The sequence below is a fragment of the Simochromis diagramma genome, unplaced genomic scaffold (assembly GCF_900408965.1).
Source record: "Simochromis diagramma unplaced genomic scaffold, fSimDia1.1 OVJJ01000717.1, whole genome shotgun sequence".
Classification (NCBI taxonomy): Eukaryota; Metazoa; Chordata; class Actinopteri; order Cichliformes; family Cichlidae; genus Simochromis; species Simochromis diagramma.
The window spans coordinates 2,027,074-2,047,108 of record NW_024387503.1 but is presented as its reverse complement, the minus strand read 5'-3'; the positions used below and the strand labels follow the sequence as shown (position 1 = coordinate 2,047,108).

At 40.1% G+C, this 20,035-nt stretch overlaps 1 long non-coding RNA gene across 1 annotated transcript; it reads right to left on the bottom strand.

Annotated features, from left to right (window-relative positions):
* Positions 1 to 498: 498 nt before the first annotated feature.
* Positions 499 to 19,701, bottom strand: LOC120725763. The gene is made up of 3 exons (XR_005694207.1): positions 19,691 to 19,701; positions 11,058 to 11,061; positions 499 to 644 (listed from the first exon to the last, which is right to left on the bottom strand). It is a non-coding gene; the product is annotated as an uncharacterized LOC120725763 (long non-coding RNA).
* Positions 19,702 to 20,035: the final 334 nt, after the last annotated feature.

Here is a 20,035-nt window from a genome sequence, read left to right as displayed (position 1 = left end):
GTAAATCCTCGTCCCTCCTTAGTGATGAGGATTGTGAGTAGTTAAAGGTTTCTTTTCAGGTTTTTTTTTCAAAAGTTCAAGGATTTAGGAATGTTCTCTAAGGGGTTGGTGTAATCTATTTGCAATCATTTGCAACAATTTAAAGTACGAGCACAGTTTGACGTCTTCGAGGGGAAAATTCAAAGAAAATAAACAAAGGCGGGCATATTAAATCTGTTTTTGCATGTTAATCAAAAGTTTTGAAATTGTACGAAACACTATAGAAGGAAAAGAAAATTAAGATTTTGGACTTTGGTGTGGGTTTTGCATCCTATGTCACACATGAGAGTCGATGATGAAATGTCCAGTTTTATCAGTCAAACACAAATGCTAAAATTTCATTTAATAATGCAACCCAATTTACAAAGTAAGTTATTTCACAGCTAAAGTTTGTCAGATGCCTGTGCATGACGTTACTAATACAACCAAATCTAGCATGGTAAGAATTTGGGGGTGGCTGTAGCTCAGGAGATAGAGCAGGTCATGTACTGACTGGAAGGTTAGTGGTTCCACCTGGCTCCCCCTAGTCTGCACGCCAAGTATCCTTAGGCAAGATACTAACCCCAAGTTGCTCTCCGATGCATCCATCATAGTGTGAATGTTAGCTAGGAAGCACTGAAAAGCATAGAAGAAATTAAATATGGTCAGAATCAGTCCATTTGCCATTTAATAAGAATACTAAGAAGTGTTGTCTGCTATGGAGAAGCTACCTTGAAACATGAATTTCACAACAGCATTAACACAGTCTGGGAATAACATCTTGCCAAAATTGTCGGGATAACCAAATATTGCCTCACCCTAATTACTCTTTATTGAACAGTAAAACTTTTAAATGGGTGTAAAGGTTGAGAAAGGCCTGTTAGATGAACTTGAGCATTCCCAGTTATTGTTTTCTAAGGTAAACATTTCCAGTTAACGACAGCAGTTACATCAGTGTTAGCTTTGAGTGGAAATCAGCCGTGATTTACACAAAGAATTGTCAAATTAGAGGATTCGTAAACATTTACAGTCCTGGCAGAGTTGACAAAAAGACTTGGATCAAGGCCATTTTCCTGTCCAAATCATGTTTCGTGTAGTGAGTAATAATCTCGTCTCACCTCTTCTCGGCCTGGTGTTACCGCTTTAGTGAAATCACCCTGTCTTGGCAAGTGTACCTGCTGTTGAACAAGCCTCTCTCCTATTACAGAAGGCTGGGCTTAATAAGCGTCCAGGCTATATCAGCGCTGTATTCAATTTCCTCAGATCTTGAAAACACAGCTGTAAAAGAAGCTGAAATTTACAGCTTTGCCCCCTCAGGTTTTGTTTAAAAGGGATATTCCCTTGTGTTGGTTCTTTTACTCCAGCCAGGAATATTGCTTTGCACTCTTCATTGGGCCTGTGGGAGAAATATGGAAATTTTACAGTTGAAAGTTTAGAAGCAGTGTAATTGGAGTTGGGCCAGGGTGAAACCCCCACCTTCTTCGTGTCCTGCAGCATTAAAGCCCCCCGAGCCACGTCTGAATCTGAGCGCCTCACACACAGGCTTTCTTAATTGGATCAGGCTTTAGTTCATATATGTGAACATGCATGCACCACTGCACCAGTTATACGCTATTCTGACTGTAGACCACTGTTTTAGATATTTACAACCATATCCTAGAATTAGCTTTATTTATAAATACGTCTCAGTTCAAGATCAAGTTAACAGCTGTTTAGACGCTTTCAATCACATGGTCGATTTGTAGCTATTATATAAACACGATTTTACTGGACTAACTATTATAACTAGTACTGTTTCTGTAGGGTCAATAGGAAGGGATTTTCAGCACGCAGGACAGCTATTTCTGCTTCATTTACATATTTAGTTAATGCAGTACAACTGCATTATTAATACAGTGCTGTCTTTGGAACAGGCCAGACTCTGATCAATAGTTGAATTAACAGGAGAGCATCCTACAGTACCACCGTTAGCCTCTTTCACTCAGATCACTGAGGGATTTAGCTTGTGCTAATTAGTGAGCATAAGTTAAACTGTATTAAAACTTAACAGTTGCACTTGTTTACTTTTGCTTTTGTAAACAGTAAAAGTAAACTTTGTAAAAGTGTAAAAACCACAGCTGAGGTGGTGGTGATGAGGGGTTGGTGGAAACCCTGACGATTCGTAAAAAGGACATGCTAGCTAACCTGCTAGTTTACAGAAAAGCTGTGACTTTAGAGGATAGATTTACAGTTGTAAACTTAACTTGGTTCTTTCTGCACGAAGCCTATTTAAGATGCTTTTTTTTTTTACATGTGCACCTTACCAAGAGCTATTTATTGACCTCTAGTGTTATTTATTGTTATTTCTATTTATTTATTCAGGCCTTCTCATGATAAAGAAAACCGCAAAGTTAGGAATACAGGAGCTAAGTGCCCCTCTGGCTGTCTATCATGAATCTGACTGGCTTTCATGAATCATGCTATCACTGGTCATGATGCAATGCCCTGCAAAGTGAACTACTGCAGCACATCATTACAGTGGTAGAGTACAGTAAAAGTACAATCTCAATGAGTCATGGCCTGGAGGAGTCTGTCCATGTGAGTTTAGATCGATAGAACATGATGACTTCTCTTTTTCGCTGCCTCGTTCTCCAGTTTGACATTGAACCACTGCAGGTGTACTCTGCAGCTTTCAGTCAGCAGTAACTAAATGGCAGAATGAACCTGCCAAACCAATTAGCCACACTGAAAGTTGAATCAGTGTCGAAGGTTGTCAGTGGGTTATGAGTCAAGCATGTCAAGATAACATCAAGAGTGACTTTACAGTATGTTGACTGATATTAGTGCTGAAAGAAGTTTTGGCCACGGGAACGGGAGCATTAGATGAATGTGATCACAGCATGCCAGACAGGTAGAGGCACAGGTGAAGACGCTGATAAGTGGAATATCTTGTGGGTGTGTACTGGGGCAAAAGACAAGTTGGGATGGTTTCTGAATAATGCCATGTTAGAGGAAAGAGTTATCGCTGGTTTCCCATCAGATTGGAGTAGGCGCATATCCGCACTGGAAGACTGGAACTATGGAATGGGGAAATGCTTAACGACTGTTGATAAGTTCACCTGCAGGTCACAGTGTGCTCCCATAGTATCGGATAATTCCTCCCCTTTCTAAAAATATCATCTCATTTAGGCAAAACTATCTGCCTGACACATCACAGGTAACCTGCTTAAGTTCAAACTCAGCATTAGAATGTGGAAGAAAGGTGATTTCAGTGACGTTAAACGTGGCATAGTTGTTGGTGCCGGACGGGCTGGTCTGAGTTCAGATAATTATTGGTCTACCCAGAATTTTGAGGACAGCCACAACTATGCAGAAGAGCATCTGTGAATGCATAGGGCATCAAACCACCAAAAGATGTGCTGCAGCAGCAGAAGTCATTCCTGTCAGCTACAAGCAGGAAACCAAAATTGGACAATAGAAAATTGGAAAAACATTACCTGCTCTGAGCACTTACCATTTCTGCTCCGATATTTAGATGGTTGGGTATGGGATCAGCATTGTTGCTGACTATTTCCATCCCGTAACCACAGTGTACCCATCTTCTGATGGCTACTTCTAGCAGGATAATGTGCAATTTCAGAACATTCGAATCATTTCAAGCTAGTTTCTTGAACGTGATAATAAATTTGCTCATAAACCCTCCACAGTCTCCAGATCTCAATCCAATACAGCACCTTTAGTTTGTGGTTGAATGGAAGATTTGCTTCGTTGATGTGAAGACTCGAGAAGAAGTTTATTGTAATTTCGTATGGTGTTACCCATCCTGAAATGAAATACTGTTTCTCACCAGCCTCTACAGTCCAATAAGCAATACGGTTTAAAAAGAATAAATACAGTTTAAAAGAATGAGTTTTTAAAAAAGAGCAGCAAAAAAGGCATAAATAGCACAAAATCTAAGTTCTAAAACAAACCCCAGTCACATTCGTTCGGGTAGATAGCAGCAGTCCTTTCACAGAAGGGGATGGAAAAATTAGGTAGTGTGTGTATCTGGGGAGTGTATTGTATGTGTGTGTGTGTGTGTGTGTGTGTGTCTGCTTGTTGATCTTGAAGCCGACAAATCTGCAGGAATGTATCTACACCAGGAAGAATTGTAGTCAGTAGCCAGATATGAAGTGTAAGCCTATACCTAATAGCCTTAAATAGCTAATAGCCTATTAACCAAGCTATTGAACAAAAACATCCACTAATGGAAATATCTCCACTTTCCGACATGTTCTATCCAGGAAAAGGTTTGTAAGACTAAATGTTGGGGATTAAAAGAGCCTGGCACAAACACTAAGGAAATAGAATTAGCTATAGAGTCCTGAGGATATGAGTCAGGTAGTGAGGTCACTTATTCTGATAATCTGTCTGTTACCTCAAGCAAGTGAGGTCACATCTGTAACTGTGCACACAGTTTAGATTTCCAGCTCATTCTCACTCTGTGGTAATAAAACAAGGAATAATTTTGAATTTCTACCAAGGGGACTAAAAGTAAAAAGCATCATTAGTTTTGTTAACTGCCTCTGTAAAGCATTCAAACCACAGGATTGAATCTGAATGGCTGCGAAAAGATTTTCTAGCTTCTTTTTTAAAACCAGCTGAACTGTTGCTTGTGGTGGGAAATGCGAAGCCGGGGCCAAACGAGGGCCACCCTCCCTCAGAGGCCCATCGTTAAAGAAGCCCCTCGATAATACACACATGCAGTGCACTCGAGCGAGATGTCGGTTTTCTTTCTTCCTCACAGCACGGGCAAACAACTGACCTGTGTCTTTTTCACAGTCTGCACGACAGCCTCACATCCAGGGAGCTGTTACTCCAGCGAGTGACTTTTCTTTCCGGTCGTTTGTGGAAATAATGGTGCACAGAGGCCAATACTCCACAGTGACCGGGGCCTGTTATTCCTAGCAACCGTCTGAAAGGTTCAGGACATTAGTCAGAGTTTTGGAAGCTTGTGAAATGTTGAACCCCCGAGTGCATTTGTGGGGGAATTTTTCACTTTTTACTTTAATGAATTAGATGCATATTAAAGTGATTTATTCACTCGATACCGCTTGATTTGTAATGAGCATCATCTCAAGGCCATGATTTAAACAAACTTTGTCCTATTGATTTTCTGTTGAGGTGTCTCTTCTCCACCATTGTGCAGAAGTGCTTTTTTTGTTGCAGTCAATCTATTCTTATGTATAATGCACACATAAAGCAATCATGTGGTATTAGAACTAGCATTACAATTACACCTAAAAATTGATATTTCTTTCAGCACACCTTCTGCTTTGGCTCGCCAGTGAATTTCCAAATACAATCATTTGCAGGCTGCTAATAAAACATGCAGAACCACCATTAGCCTTTCAACAGCACTTCAAGTCTGCCAACAAGCAGCATGCCAAACGTCTAACATTATCATTTATTAACATGTTACTGACAGGCCGTATCAGGCTTTTAAAACTTTAACAAAGTCTTTCTCTTGTGTGGCCTTGTATGAGCTTTGATGGTATTTCACAAAACATGTCTGCTGAATTTACCTGAGTAATACATCAGAATCAATGCTATTCTGACAGTCATCCTTTTAGGACTGCTAAATCAAAACTGAGAGTACACCTGTCAGCTCCTGTTTTTTTCTAGTATGAAGTCCAAAAACTTGTTGTATTTGGTCTAAGTAAGTAAAATTCTTGGTGTAATTTATGCCAGAGGAGCATTTTCTGATGTCAGATGCCGAAATTAATATCTGTGTGTGTGTATGCAAGCGTTAAATTGGGATAGCAACGAGAAGCCCTTGGATTTGCTTCTGAGTTTTAGTATCCCTTTGCTATTGCCTGCAGGCATTTCAGCTTATTCATTTATAGATGTGCATAAATTATTTCAAAGACTATTTTAGGGGGGGCAAAATTGTTTTATTGGATTATTACACTGGAAGTGAGTCGCTTTTCGCGCACCACTTTGAAGCTGACAGCTAGTCACTAGTGGACATTCCATGCACCGGTTGCCTAGGTAACCCTCTGCCGTATTTACTACAAGTTCATGTGCCAATCAGGGATGTTCTGGCCTCTCACTGGTAGCTGCTTCAATTTTACTGGACTCACCTGAAGATCCAAACCCTCTCTGGTAGCTCATATTTAGCTGCAAAGTTCGCTGGTCCTCACCTGCAAGCCAAGAAGCAATCTTACTCAACTGTACTCACCCGATTGCCCATCCCTGGGATGTTTATCCCAACATAAAGTCAAGTAAGAAGGCTTCCTGGCCATATATGGATAATCAATTACACTAACCTGCAGCTCAATACTAACCCATCTCCTTGTAGGCACTCCCGGGTGAATTCCAATCCTGCACCTGAATAGCAATAGTGTGTTATTTCAGGTACATGGATCTCTCATTGGGGCCCTAACTGTTTGTTATTATGACAATTTCTAGTGTAAGAAAGTTAATTAAGGCACTACTATGGCCTTACAAATTAGTGAAAATGCAATAAAATTCTAATATTCCACTGAATATTTATGAGGTCTCTAAACATGACAGTTTGAAAAGTTTTGAATGAATTCTGATAAAACTTTGTATGGGTGTAAATATGACTTATATCCACTTATATTATATGTCTTCAAAGTCAAGTTAATGATTTATTGATCATAAATTGACAAAAAGTCTTAGAATTTGGAAAAGTGTATAAAATGAGATAATAATCCTATATAAAGTCATTTAAAACAAGCTATTTCTTACTTTCTTACTATCATTGTTTGTATTGGCACATATTTTCATATAGGGAATGAGATATGTGGATCACTTTACTTTGGGTCTCTGATATATAGTATCAGATATAGTTTCATGTCACATTTGACCTCTGACCTTACTCTTTCATTGTTATATCTTTAAAGAAAGGATTGTCAAGAGAAAGGGACTGTGCTGCTGAGGTAGTAAGAAATATACAGTTCTATAAAATTATATAATAAACTTAAATTATTCATGTCCATTCTTTTTACAAATCAGTACTCGTTATCCATTATCTACTCCTACACAATGTAAAAAACAGTAAACATGCTGCCTTATCTGATTTTAGCTACATACAAATTTATATATTAAATACAAAACACAATACTGTTCCCTTCAAAGTAAATACTGCCGAGAAAATGAACTGGCTTGGCGCAGGCTTGCACTCTCTGATTGCTTCTTGGTTGTTTTATGAAAATATTGCAATTTACCATCATTTTTGTGCGGATTTGATAGCTAAAGTTACACGTTATCTTTTGCATTTGATGAAATGAAATAAGATCAAATGAATGGAATCCAGACATTTGTGCATGTGATGAGATACAAAAAACCCCTGTCTAGTTTGACCTTAGTGTTACAGATGAGTTCACTGAAAACAATCCAATTTTGAAGAGCGCACATTGGCTACATTGTTACTTTGCTGCAGTTTATATTCACTTTAGCTTTGTTTTAACAAAGTTATTGAACATTTGTAGTGTTGATGTCAGTCTCATAATAAAGAGTTATGGATCTGGCAATGTGTAAGTTTGGATGACTAAACATTTGTCTTTGTCTGAGTTCAGGGAGTTTACAGAGTTCCAAGCCATGAACTCAATCCATCACACTTGTCTTCAGTACTGATAAGCAGTTTGGAGCACCCTCGGCGACATTTATCATCACTGTCTCTGTAATATTTGTGCTTTTGGATTCTCCCGCTGATTTCAGTCTCAGGGTATCCTGATGCCACGAGCTGTGGCTGCTTGTGTGGAGCGGAGCAGAGGATGTCAGTGGAAGAGCCTGTCCTCTGGAGTAAGCTCTGGAGAGAAGGCTTTACAATTGATTTACAGTCTGTTTGACCCCATTAGGCCCATGACACCTTTGTATCCATAGCTCTGGGGAAAGTGTGTGTCAGCGTATGTGTGTGTTTATATGTTGCAGGAAGACAGAAGGAATGAAAGAGACTGGGGAAGGGGGCTGGGAGGTGTGGTGGGATGATACAGGAGGCTTCCAAGGCCACTGCAGTGCAGGGTTCTGAGCATTGCATCAGGCCCATGTTTATTTCATAAACATTCTCCCCAGCTGTCAGTCTGGGAGAGATAGTACACGCTCTCCATCTCCCCCCTTAGCTACCCACCGGGGTAAATAAGCAGCTACACACCTGCGAAACCGGAGTCCTCACATGAAATGAAAAAGTCTGCCTGATAATAAACAGCTACTTCAGGTGGAAGTCAAATTTTGATATCAAATACAGATTACACAGATCCCTTTTCTCTTGAATTTAAATCACTTTTTTTTCTCTGGCTTTCAAAATCATAATTTCCTCTCTGTGAAAAGCAGCCAGAGATGAATTATTAGAGTCAGAGAGGTCAACAAAGAGGCACATTAGTCCTAATATAACAGCTAAACATCAGTCAACGGGACTGCTCTCCTTGGCATCAAGTGATGAGAGATGTATGACGGGGGCGGATATAGAGGTCTAAAGGCCCCGAGTCCCCGGGGTCCCATCACCTTCTGCAGTCATGTGGAAAAACTCGCCAAAAACAAATGCTTGGATCTTCGCCCCGAGGCCAAAAAACCTATTGACTGTGCATCTCCTGTATTTATTTGGAGTGAGGCGTTCATTCATACCCACACCAAGTGTTATCATGACATATCTGCCTTTTTTGCTGTGTGTGTGTGTGTGTGTGTGCGTCTGTAACTTAGACTGGGCTGCTTTTCTACACTGCCTGCTGGTCTTATGTAAATAGAGCTGTCAGCCACTTGTTATGGCCGGGCTGGGAGTCATCAGGAGGCCCTGGCAGCCTCTGGGTTCTTGGCCTCCATGTGATTCATAGCTGGCTGGGGACGGGCGGTCGGGGGAAGGAGGGGAGTTCAAGTCTGCCCAAATCCAAACAGTGAAGAAGGAAATGAAGGGGTACGGGTGGCTGGGTGGGGGGGTATATAAGAGAGGAGAGAGGACAGAAAGGAAAAATACGGTGGTGGTGAGTGTGTGTGAGGGAACGTAGAACAGAGTGCTGAAGGATGATGGAGCTCCAAGACACTTTGGGTGGATTGGCAGTTTGTAAGGAGACAAGTGCTGCAGAGGAGTTTGGGTACGTTGAGCTGAGGATGAACTCCGAGTTTTGGGTTTCCCTGACACTCTCCCCCTCCTCTCCCTCTCAGTCACTGTCACTCCAATGATCATGGCGGTTTATCCTTCCTGCACTCTTGCCCTCATTATTTTCTCGTCCTGCATCTCTCCCTTATTTTGCCTCTCCCTCCCCTTGCTCGCCGCATTGATTGGCATGAACCAATTTCTAAAACTTTAATTTCCACTAAACCCCAAGGAACACATTGCCTCCAACTATTCTCAAGCTCGACTCAAAGTTGCCGTGCAGTGAGGACTCATAATGATACCGAGGAAAGGAATCCGTGGCAGTATTTGAATATTATAAACATTAGCTAGAGGTGAATTTGGGCTCCGTTGCTGAACATCCCCCTAATTACTACATAGCTGAATTTTTACTTGCTGGGACCTAAATTATGAACTGCCAGACCTAGTGAATTAATAAATAATGAACTTCTGGATTAAAATAATTGAGTATCAAGAATTCTGCGCAGGCAGTATCCCGGGGCAGCTGTGGTATTGTTGTTAACTTCCATCACGTTCATGATTAAATCATGGCTCCCACTAAATGTAACTGTGAATGACCAGTCATGGTTTCCCCTGAACTGCAGAGCTGTGGATTGTTAACAATACTCTGGGTGCACACCTGTCATACATCTTTTCAGTGCTGGTTGTTGCTGCTGAATGTCACTGCACTTGACTCCCGCAAAATATGTTGACATGCTACTAAATTCCCTGACAAAATAGGAGGATTCAGAGGATGCAGCTTATTGCATAGGTTGAGTTCACCAGGTTTATAGTCCACGGCAGTCATATTTGAATTTGAATTGCATTTGAATTGGTTTTGATTGATTCAGGTTAAAACATCGTCATAACCAAAGTATAAAGAAGAGCATCTTTGAATACACAACACATCAAACCTTGAAGAAGATGTGCTACAGCAGCAGGAGACAACACCTGGGATTATTACAGCAACTTGTTAAAACTGTGCTCTGATGAATTAACAGGGACTACAACCGCTAACTAGCCACATACCTTAGCCCAGCGGTCCCCAACCCCCGGGCCTCGGACCGGTACCGGTCCGTGAGTCGTTTGGTACCAGTGAAATGTGTGGTTTTCAGGGGTTTTTATCGGTTTTCAGCGTTATTTTGTTACCGTTTTGATCGTTAACTCGGTTTTCCTGGGTCTTTTCACGTGTGTTATGAATAAATCTTCTTTTTTTCGGTACCGGTACTACTTTTATTTTGTTGTATTTATCCGTGACACATTAAAGGCCGGTCCGTGAAAATATTGTCGTGCATAAACCGGTCCGTGGCGCAAAAAAGGTTGGAGACCGCTGCCTTAGCCTGTTAGCTAAAGAGCTAAGAAGCTAATATTACCAGATGACTGTTGTGTTTGTGTGTGTTTTATTGTCAAATGGCAGAAAATAATACACTGGCGCTTTGCATTTTTTATTAATTACATTTTTTTAAAGCAGAATAACAGTTCCTATCTACTTGTTTTTATTTTCTGACTGCTAATCAGAATTTGCATGATTGCTGCAAAATTGTTTTGCGTGTGACCTTCCGTTGGCGCTTCGAGCAAGACTAAAAACATATGTTCCTGCCTTGACCTTGGCTCATTATCGTTTTCATACAACAGCTCTGATGGCGATCAGCATTTCAGTTATATCTTTGTGAATATTTAATTTTGCATGATGGTCAAAACAACCCACTTTATCTCCCTTTAGAAAGAGTTAAGTTTCAAAATCAGCTCAGAGAAACTCGGTTGTTTCTCATTATTCCCCATGATGATAAAACTTTATGCTACTCTGTGTCTGTGTGTGTGTGTGTGTGTGTGTGTGTGTGTGTGTGTGTGTGGGTGGGTGGGCGGAGATACCAGATACTGCTTAAATTGATTCTTCTGTCAATTGATGCTGAAATGAAGATGAGGATAATCTCTCAGTCTCACCAACTGAGCTTTTTCTCTCTCTTTTTTTTTGATGGTGTGTGACTGTCACTCATTGATTGGAATACAGAGTACTATTATGTGTGAACTGATGCTACATGTGAGTTCAAAGAGTGATGAATTTGCAGAAGCAGGGGGTTTATCTGGCATGCGTTGAAGTATTGTTGGGCCGATAACGGCATCAGAAACCCCCGCTGTCATCCCACCTCTGAGGGATCTCGAATCCTGCAGCTGAAAATCAGCGCGACGATGTCAGATGTAGCCTTAAAGAAGTTTTGCTGATGTTATAAAAAAAAAACAAGGCCTTGGGGGGAAAAAATCACAACAATAATCACATTAGAATATGAGTGTTATATGTCAGCAAAGTATCTGGAGATTGCTGCTGTTTTTCTCTGCACGTATTTATTTGTTTTCTTCTTTCTCTCACCGAAAATCATCACCTTGACTATTTCCACTGTCTTCTTCAGATCAGCCTTTATACAGTCACAGAATAAATTTGGATTAATTGCTGCCCCGGTGCCAGCCAGCTACTCCTTTTCTGCTCAGCGACTGCTGGGATGGGAGCAGAGAAATCATCTGCCACCTCTTCCCTTGCACCATATATCCCTTGTCATTGCACCGCAGAAGTCTTGCCCGCTAAAACAGAGGTAATTAAATCTCCCCGCTCTCATTAAAAATACAGCTGTCTACCAGCGAGCACCACGGCTCCACTAAGCGAATGTAAATTTTCATTTCATGGTGCTGAGAGAGGAAGGCAACCACTGTGCCCCTGCCAGCGCTGTGCGGAATAACTACTCCCTTCAAATAACTGTCCTTTTGTTTCCTACAGAATTACATAGGGAAATGGCCCGTGTGTTATATAATTTGTGGATTAGGTGCAGTCATGGGTCTCTCGGTGAACAGTGAGGCTATTCAGGTATCTTTTTTCACACACAAAAAAAAGAAAAGAAAAAGGGAAAAAGGTATATGTTAGGATTCAGAGATGTTAACTGATTTTTAATTGGCTTTTCCTATTAAAAAAGCTCAGATGCTCTTCCAAGATTAACACTGGGAAACTTCTGTGAGGTTAAACACTAGTTGACATGCCGTGCACATTTCCTCTCCATTAAGTAGAAGAATGGTTTTGCTGATTTTTAAAGATTTAGCTAAATTAAATACTGTACGCCCTGCGGAAGTATGATGCGCTTAGTGAGGGAGGAAGTCACGCACTTGGATTGACTGAACTTTAATGATGAACACTCTTTACAAGGCTCTGCACAGCGGTTGTAGCTAGAATACTAAGCACATGGATCTTAGAGGCACGGACTCGAAGCCACAGACTCAAAGTATATTTGCTATAGTGCACACTGTGATGACCCCTCTTTTGTCACTTCTCATTTTTGCCCTTGTCTTGTTAGTTCTTTTCTCTTCCCTCGAATTACATGGACTGAATTTTATATCTCAGAACATACAGTACATCAACAGTAAGGATTTCAATGGAAAGCAGAGCTGGGACAGAGGGTAGGGGTAAGAGACAGGTCCACCTGGGGATTACACAGTCCCGAATGAATGCTGAGTCCCAGTTTTTAATTTATGCTTTTGGTACATTATCACTGTAAATATTAAAAGCTATGATAATAAATACAAATAGTGATAATATTTTTAAAATTAGAAGGTAATGTGGTCAGACTGTGGTTCCCATGTGAGTCAAAAACAAGTCCAAAATGTGCTTTACAAATAAAAATACAGAAAGTGCAACTGTGAAATTATTACTGATACAACATTTAAAAAGACCTGATAATATCTCATGAGCTTTTTGGTGGAAATAAAAGAAGACAACAGTGACTAAAGTGGAGAGCAGGAAAAAGAATCTGAATTTAGTGAAAGGGAAAAAGTGAAGATGGTGTCATTTCACTGAAGAATATGTGGATCCAGATGAAGAGTGAATAAAGTGTTCTCGCATTTTGCCAGACAACTTTTCCAAGTTCGGCTGTTTCTTGACTCCACCGGATAACCATCCCCATGCCAACATGGATGATACAAAGCACTCAAATATCCGCAGCATGTTGCCATAGAGTCAAAAGAGAGGAGGAGGGCTCCAAATGCACCACCCCAAGGCCCATTGCAGTGTGTCTTCCCCCAATCTCTCTCCTTGCTTTCCGGTCTAATTTTCACTTTGTGTCATTTCATAACGTTGAAAAATCTCAAAAATTAATTTGAAAAATAAGAGGGAAAAAACAGGTCACTCAACCGGAGCAAGGGCAGCACTGAGGAGCAGAGACCCAGACATCTTTCAGGAAACAACTTAAAGTCAAGGTGCAAATATGTGCTGTGACTGTGGCTGAGATGGAAGAAGTGCCCCTAGAGACGGTGCCAAGCCAGTGTGGCAGCACAGCATGTTCCTCAACAACAGCAAAGCTTCTCCACACATCACTGTGAGATGCCAGAGGTGAGGATTGAGAGGGAGAGAGAGCCAGCCAATGCAGCACTCTAGTAAGCCTGAGAAAAACAATAAGTTACAGGGTAGCATGTAGCTGAATTCCTATACATAAGGGTTTGCCACAGATAACACAACCCAGTGGCAAAATGGACTGAGCAGAAAAACAGGAACAAGGGAAATGCACCACTTCTATACTTGACATTATTAAATACAGTACTGCGTATAAGTCTTGAGTCATTCATTATTTCTTTATATTTTGCTAGAAAAATAGGAAGTAGGTGCAGTGATTTATTAAAACATGGAAACATATATAGAAATACAATAAAAACAGTTTGTTCTAAAGAGCTTGAAAGTCAATATTTGGTGTGGCCGCTGTTATCCTTCAACACAGGCTAAACGCTCTTGGGCAGCTTTTTATCTTTTTCTTTAAGGAGTCTTCAGGAATAGTTTATCAGGCCTCTTGAAGCATATTCAAAGCTCTTTTTTGGATGCTGGTTGCTTTTTTGGCGTTCTCTGATCCCACACTGCTTCAAAAATGTTGTGGTGCAGTCTGTGGGGAGCCCAATCCATGACTGGTTGTGTTCTGTTGTGCATTTTTCTAAACAACTTTACTCACTTCCTATGTAATCATGTTCTCGACAGCCACCTCTCCAATGACAGCATCTCTGATGAGGCTTGATAGATTAACTGAAGGTCCAGATGTATCTGTATCTTGTATCAGGTCTTTGCTGCATTTTTATTTCTTAGGGACAAGAATTTCAGCTGCTGCAGACATCTTTTTCAGGTCTTCCACTTCTTCCAGATTCTTCCAAAAGAGCACACTGCCCACTATGCTGAGCTTATTCACTTCAATTCAATTTCATTTTCAGAGCAATATAGGTAACAAAAACAGTTACCTCAAGGCACCTTGTATTGTAAGGTAAAGACCCTAGGAAAATAGCGAGAAAACCCCAACAATCTGATGACCCCCTTTTGAGGAAACACTTGGTGACAGTGGGAAGGAAAAACTCCCTTTAAGAGGACGTAACCTCCAACAGCTTCTGTCTTACTGAGGGGCAGCAATGAGCTGGAGGTGGTTGGATATGAATAGAAGTGGAAGAAAGATATTGCAACAGGACATGTTCTTGCAACATGCTGCTAGTAACAATGTATCTAAAGCTAAAGATGCTTCTTTGTTGTTATTATGTGTAGACCCAACACTGGTTCATCTTTGAGTTAGGCTCCTTTTATGCTTGAATGATTCATAGAAAATGGTCAATTACAAGGACTGGACTGAAACTAACTGAAAATGTAGACAGTGTCCAAAAAACGTAAGAAGAACCTCCAGAAAGCCTGGAAGAGTATTGCAATAACATTTTTTTTAATTACAAAAAAAATGGTTCTTTGAAAGCAAAATATAAAGAAATGAGAAGTGAATCAAGACTTTTGAACAGTACTGTACAAGACTGTCCTATCCTATTTGCTTTGATAGTATTACACGTACAAGCTGAATCTAACTGCATAAAAGCTATTTATATACACTGATTCATTGCAACCGGAGGCTATTCATATTACATGAAACAGATTTTTTTTATTTGGGTGTGAATCTTTCTGCATCTACATCTGTCAGATTTGACTCGTGCTAAGAGTTAGAATAAATTCATAAATATTATAGCAAAAATTGCTTGACTTTATGTACAATCCATTCAACTGCCAGGAACTAGCTAGGCCAACAAATGACTACTGAAAACAGACTGATTCAGCCCAATGGCTCAGACTACCATGTTCCTATTTGCAAACGCACAGTGTGGTGATTTTGTTGGTCATTACAATGCAACAGGTGACTGGAAACCTCACACAAAAAGGCTAGTCATGCATCATTCACTGAGAAACAGACCACAGTTTGTTGTGATCTGATTCACATCATGCATAGGATCTGATTCTCAAAGCTGAAGAAAGAATCCCTAGTTTTCCTCAAATAAAACTTCTGTATACTAAAATCTATTCAAAATAGCCTCATATTGATTATCATGCATCTAGTAAGAAGGAAATAAATTGGTCCCTTCTAAAAACAAGCTTTTTAGCGTTTTCCTGACAGCAATCTTTTGTCGTTCTCTGGCTAATATCTTTTGTCTCCCATGCAATGGTGGAGAAAGTTATCAGCTACTGCAAACCCTTCCAATGTGTTTTCAGGCAGAATGCAAAGAGAATGTGAGGCAGTGCGATTCTATACAAAATCAATGGAAAGACATGATTAGACATGAATTTGCTTGAGGCAAATCCCACAGCGTTAGCTATCTACTTAATAAATTTACAGAGATTAGAGGGGAAAGGAGCCAGAATGAAGAGAAATAGCAGCAAACAGCTGTTTCTGGATAGTTCTAAGTCACACACACACACCTATACCCACAACACAAATGACACATGTCTTGCTAGCTTGGTTATGAATAAGCTGTGTGAATGATGCAACCTGAATGTTCATTTTAGGTACGTGTCACTGCAATGTTATACATACCATTTTGGACAACTGTGAAAGGTCCGTTTGACTGTAAACAAAATTTAATTGTAGATTGTTTGTTATCCTAATGCTAATGCAATAGCTAATATTTTTTATGAGTCTCTTGTTCACAATGTATTAGCTCATTCATTTATTCACTTATCTGTTTAGTGGGGTGCTATTTTTTACAAGATTTTATTTTGTTGACTTTTGTCCTGTTTTCTTCCCTTCGCAGTCACGGTAGACGGTTGCCCCTGCCTGAAACTGGTTCTGTCAGAGGTGTCGTCCCATTAAAAGGGAGATTTTCCTTCCCATTGTTGCCAAGTGCTTGCTCTTGTGGGGTTGTTTAATGGTTGGAGTTTTCTTTGTATTATTTTAGGGTCTTTACGTTATAATATAAAAAGCCTCAAGAAGACTGCTGTTGTGATTTGGAGCTATATCATTAAAATTGAATTGAATTGTTTTACTTTACTTTTTGACTTTCTATTTGCACTCTGTTTAGTTTGGTCTGGGCAACTAAATTACTTGATCAAGTACAGTGTAGAGTTTTTTTGACAGGGTTCTCAATCGTCCCTATTTTTCACACATATTTAACACCCCTAAAAATAACTATAGAAATTGCAGTAACAATAATGCTTTTTAGTATTGGTTTCTGACATTGCCTTATAATGTTTTATTCTGCTAACTCGTCCTTTCGAGACACTATGAAACAAGTTTCAATGTCTCTGTGAAAGTTCTCAGTCATCTAGGTCATGGTAATCTAAGGAGCTTGGAAAGAAGAGCGACTGGACTTCTTTAAGTTTCTTTAAGACATTTCACCTCTCATCTGAGAAGCATCTTCAGCTCTGGTGAGTCCCAGGTATTTAAGCCCTAGGACTTTAACTTACTTTAACTTACTTTTAAAGGTTCTGGTCAGCGTGACTGAGCCGTTGCCTTGGATTTGATAACTAATGGATCTACCCTGAAACTGCTGTATTAAACCCAGTTTCATGATCGATTCTGTGTATCCAGAAGAAGACTGTATGCATGACATGAATGGGGGGTAAGTTCCCCTAAACGTTTTAACCTAGAATCACCCCTGATTCTGTAGAGGAAAACAGCACCATTTGGGTTGAAACACTAGCTCACCACATGTTCACACATTTTTCTAGCTGGAGCTTCTTCTCCACTTTCCACCTCACCAAGGATGTTTCTTGCAACACTAAAGAAACCAACAGAGAACACTTGGCTTCAGTCTTATCCAGTCACTTTCCCACACCGGGGTACTTCTGATATAGTCTATGTAGTCTATGTCTATGCTACACACTGAAAATATGACACCAAAGGTTCAACTAGAAAACATCAATATGATGACAAAGGATTAGCATGAGACAAGCTAGAAGTAGAAGAGAACCCTAACTATGGCAAACTATGGCCTTGTAGCATTTTATTCGTCTTTAGCATTTGTTATTCTACACAGCCCATTTTTAATTAGATACTGTCATTGTGTCTGAGAAGGATTTGATAAGAAAATGCATTTTCATTGTAAATAAATACTGAAATGTAACTTGAAAGGGGATGTATTTACTCAAGATATGGGAAAAAATTTAGACTGCATGAAAAATTGTGAGTGCGGCACTTAAAAACATACACAACATGCAGTGAATGACAGTTATGCATGTTATGCAAGAGCACAGCCAGGACCTTTTCCCACGAGTGTGGCGGTTTATAAGGAAAAACAATTATTATTGCATCTCTCTATGGTCAAATAAGGAGATTTCATTGCCTATCGCAGGCATTGAGTCAGAAACTGAGATGCTGAGGGTTGCTGAGCTCTTGCGGTAAATTTTGAGATTTCATTTCACTTTCATGGCAGGGGCATGGGGTCTGAAGATGTACCTACCCCTTCTGTCAATCATCCAAGCAAAAACACCAGAGCAGATCTATAATTCAACTACAGGAAGGCTCATAAAATTCATAGGGGCAGATGTTTTCTTCTTTTTTTCTCCCCCCCCCCCTTTATTTATTTATTTATTTTGGTTTCTTACCTCCTCAGTGTTGGACCATGTTGCATTTACTCTTTAATTTCACAGCCAAGGACTGCCTTGACACCCCATCTCTACACTTTCTTGAACCGAAGAGCGGCATAGATTGTAGCAATAATACATTTTAATTATCTTACTGGTTAATCAAGGAGGTGTGTGTGTTTTGTGGATGGGTTGGTGGCGGGTTAAGGACACATGGTGGAAAACTGCTCATTTGTTCATTCAGCTGTCCTCAATTTGTCCTGTCCTCGCTCTGTTTCCACTCATTTGAAAGGTTGAGAAGGCGCTCCAAAAACATCAAGTCCCTCAACAGATTTCCCCATTTAAACCTGTCAGCAGACTCCCAAGTATATCAGTGTTGATGGTGGTGCCCTAGTGTTGAACACAAAGACTCTTCATCTTTAAAGAACACTGTAAGCAAAGTCAAATGTAAAGAAGGAGGATCAGCATAAGACAATATGTAAATTTGCAAAAGCAGACGCTTTCTCAGGTGATTCACACCACAGAGCGTCAGCATTTCTGAGGTGCAAAGCACAACAGGAAATGAGCCGGAACATTATGTAAGCATTTCTAGGTGTCAGCATTTGGATGACTCTCAACGAAAGTGGGGAACATTAACTTGAGGCTAACCTTTCTCATTTCTTTTTCCTAAAACTGTTTTTTTGTTGCCTTCCAAGTAGAGAGCATGAAGAGGTTTTTTTTTCCTGTTGAGTCTTCTTGTATGGCTTTCATCAGGGTAATGCTGGTTAGGTGAGACAACACCATGGCCACACACTTCGTTTTCCAAACAGTGGGTATCTTTCTCTTCTCCCTCTTCTCTCTCCCTCTCTCTGTCCCGCTGAGCATAGAACATGGAAAGCTCCCAGCTAAATTACAGGAAAATGCCTCCAACTACCTACCACAGACGGGCTATTTTTAAGGTTTAAAAACCAATATTCTAATGTCATTGCATTCAACCATAACAGGAAAAACAGCCACCAGAGCAAGGCCTGTGGAAAAGGTTGGAAACCTTCAGGCTAAGGGATGTTTCTGTTAAAGGAAGATGACTAAAACTGAACACACATTCACTATGTCAGTATTAGTTTAAAACCGACTCATTCTTAGCCCACTTACTCCATATGGGATCTGTGATATGGTGGTTGTGTATGACTATTCTGCTGTGCACAGGACGTGTAACTCTCAAATATCCAGTAGTATAAGCTATTTAATGCTGAAAAGGGTCATTCTGAATAATGAGAACTTTTATTTTAGCTACTTTAAATAGCTAATGCAAAGCGCTGTACTATTATCCAGGTTGGATTATTATGTTTACTTAAAGTTAAAGTGTGTAAAATTTCACAGATATAAGTTGATGAAGCAGTGAATCTCACCTCTGATGACGGCGATAATGAGGCGAGTTGTGGAGGATGTCCTGAGTATTTCTGTTGGTTAGCGTTGGTGTTAGCCAGCGCTATCTGCTGTTAGCAAAAATTTCTTTGAAGCGGATCTAACACAGTTGGTCTCTGACACTCAGCAAATAATTCTCATACGATGTGAGAAAGTAATCAAACTGTTTATCAGAGGATGAATGTGGTTTTGATGACACTCAAGCCTAACATTAGCTGGAACAGGGTTAGCAAAAAGCTGTTGCTGTTGTTGCTCGTTCACTGCTGTCTGTAGGGTCGTATGTTAAATCTGCTGGGAGAATTGTTGGGATGACAATGGAAATAACGTGCAGGTACAACTTAAAATTTGCCTTCACAGCATGCAAATGACTTTGATGTACTATGTATGTGGACAGTCTCTAGCTACATACATAAAACAAGATTAGGAGGAAGGGCAATATACTTCAAAGTTTATGAGAACACGTCAACATTGTTGGATGTTACACTAATGATGTATATTGTAATATTTATCAGTACAATATTCTTAATTCTATTAAATTAATTCAAACAGCTGACTGTACCTTTAAGTGAAGCGCTTATATTTCGTCTTCTTTTGCCACTTTTATGCCTTCTCTTATGCACCGCAGGGATGTGCAGTTTTCTACACTGTATTTATTTCTGAGCCTATATTTTGATTTCCTT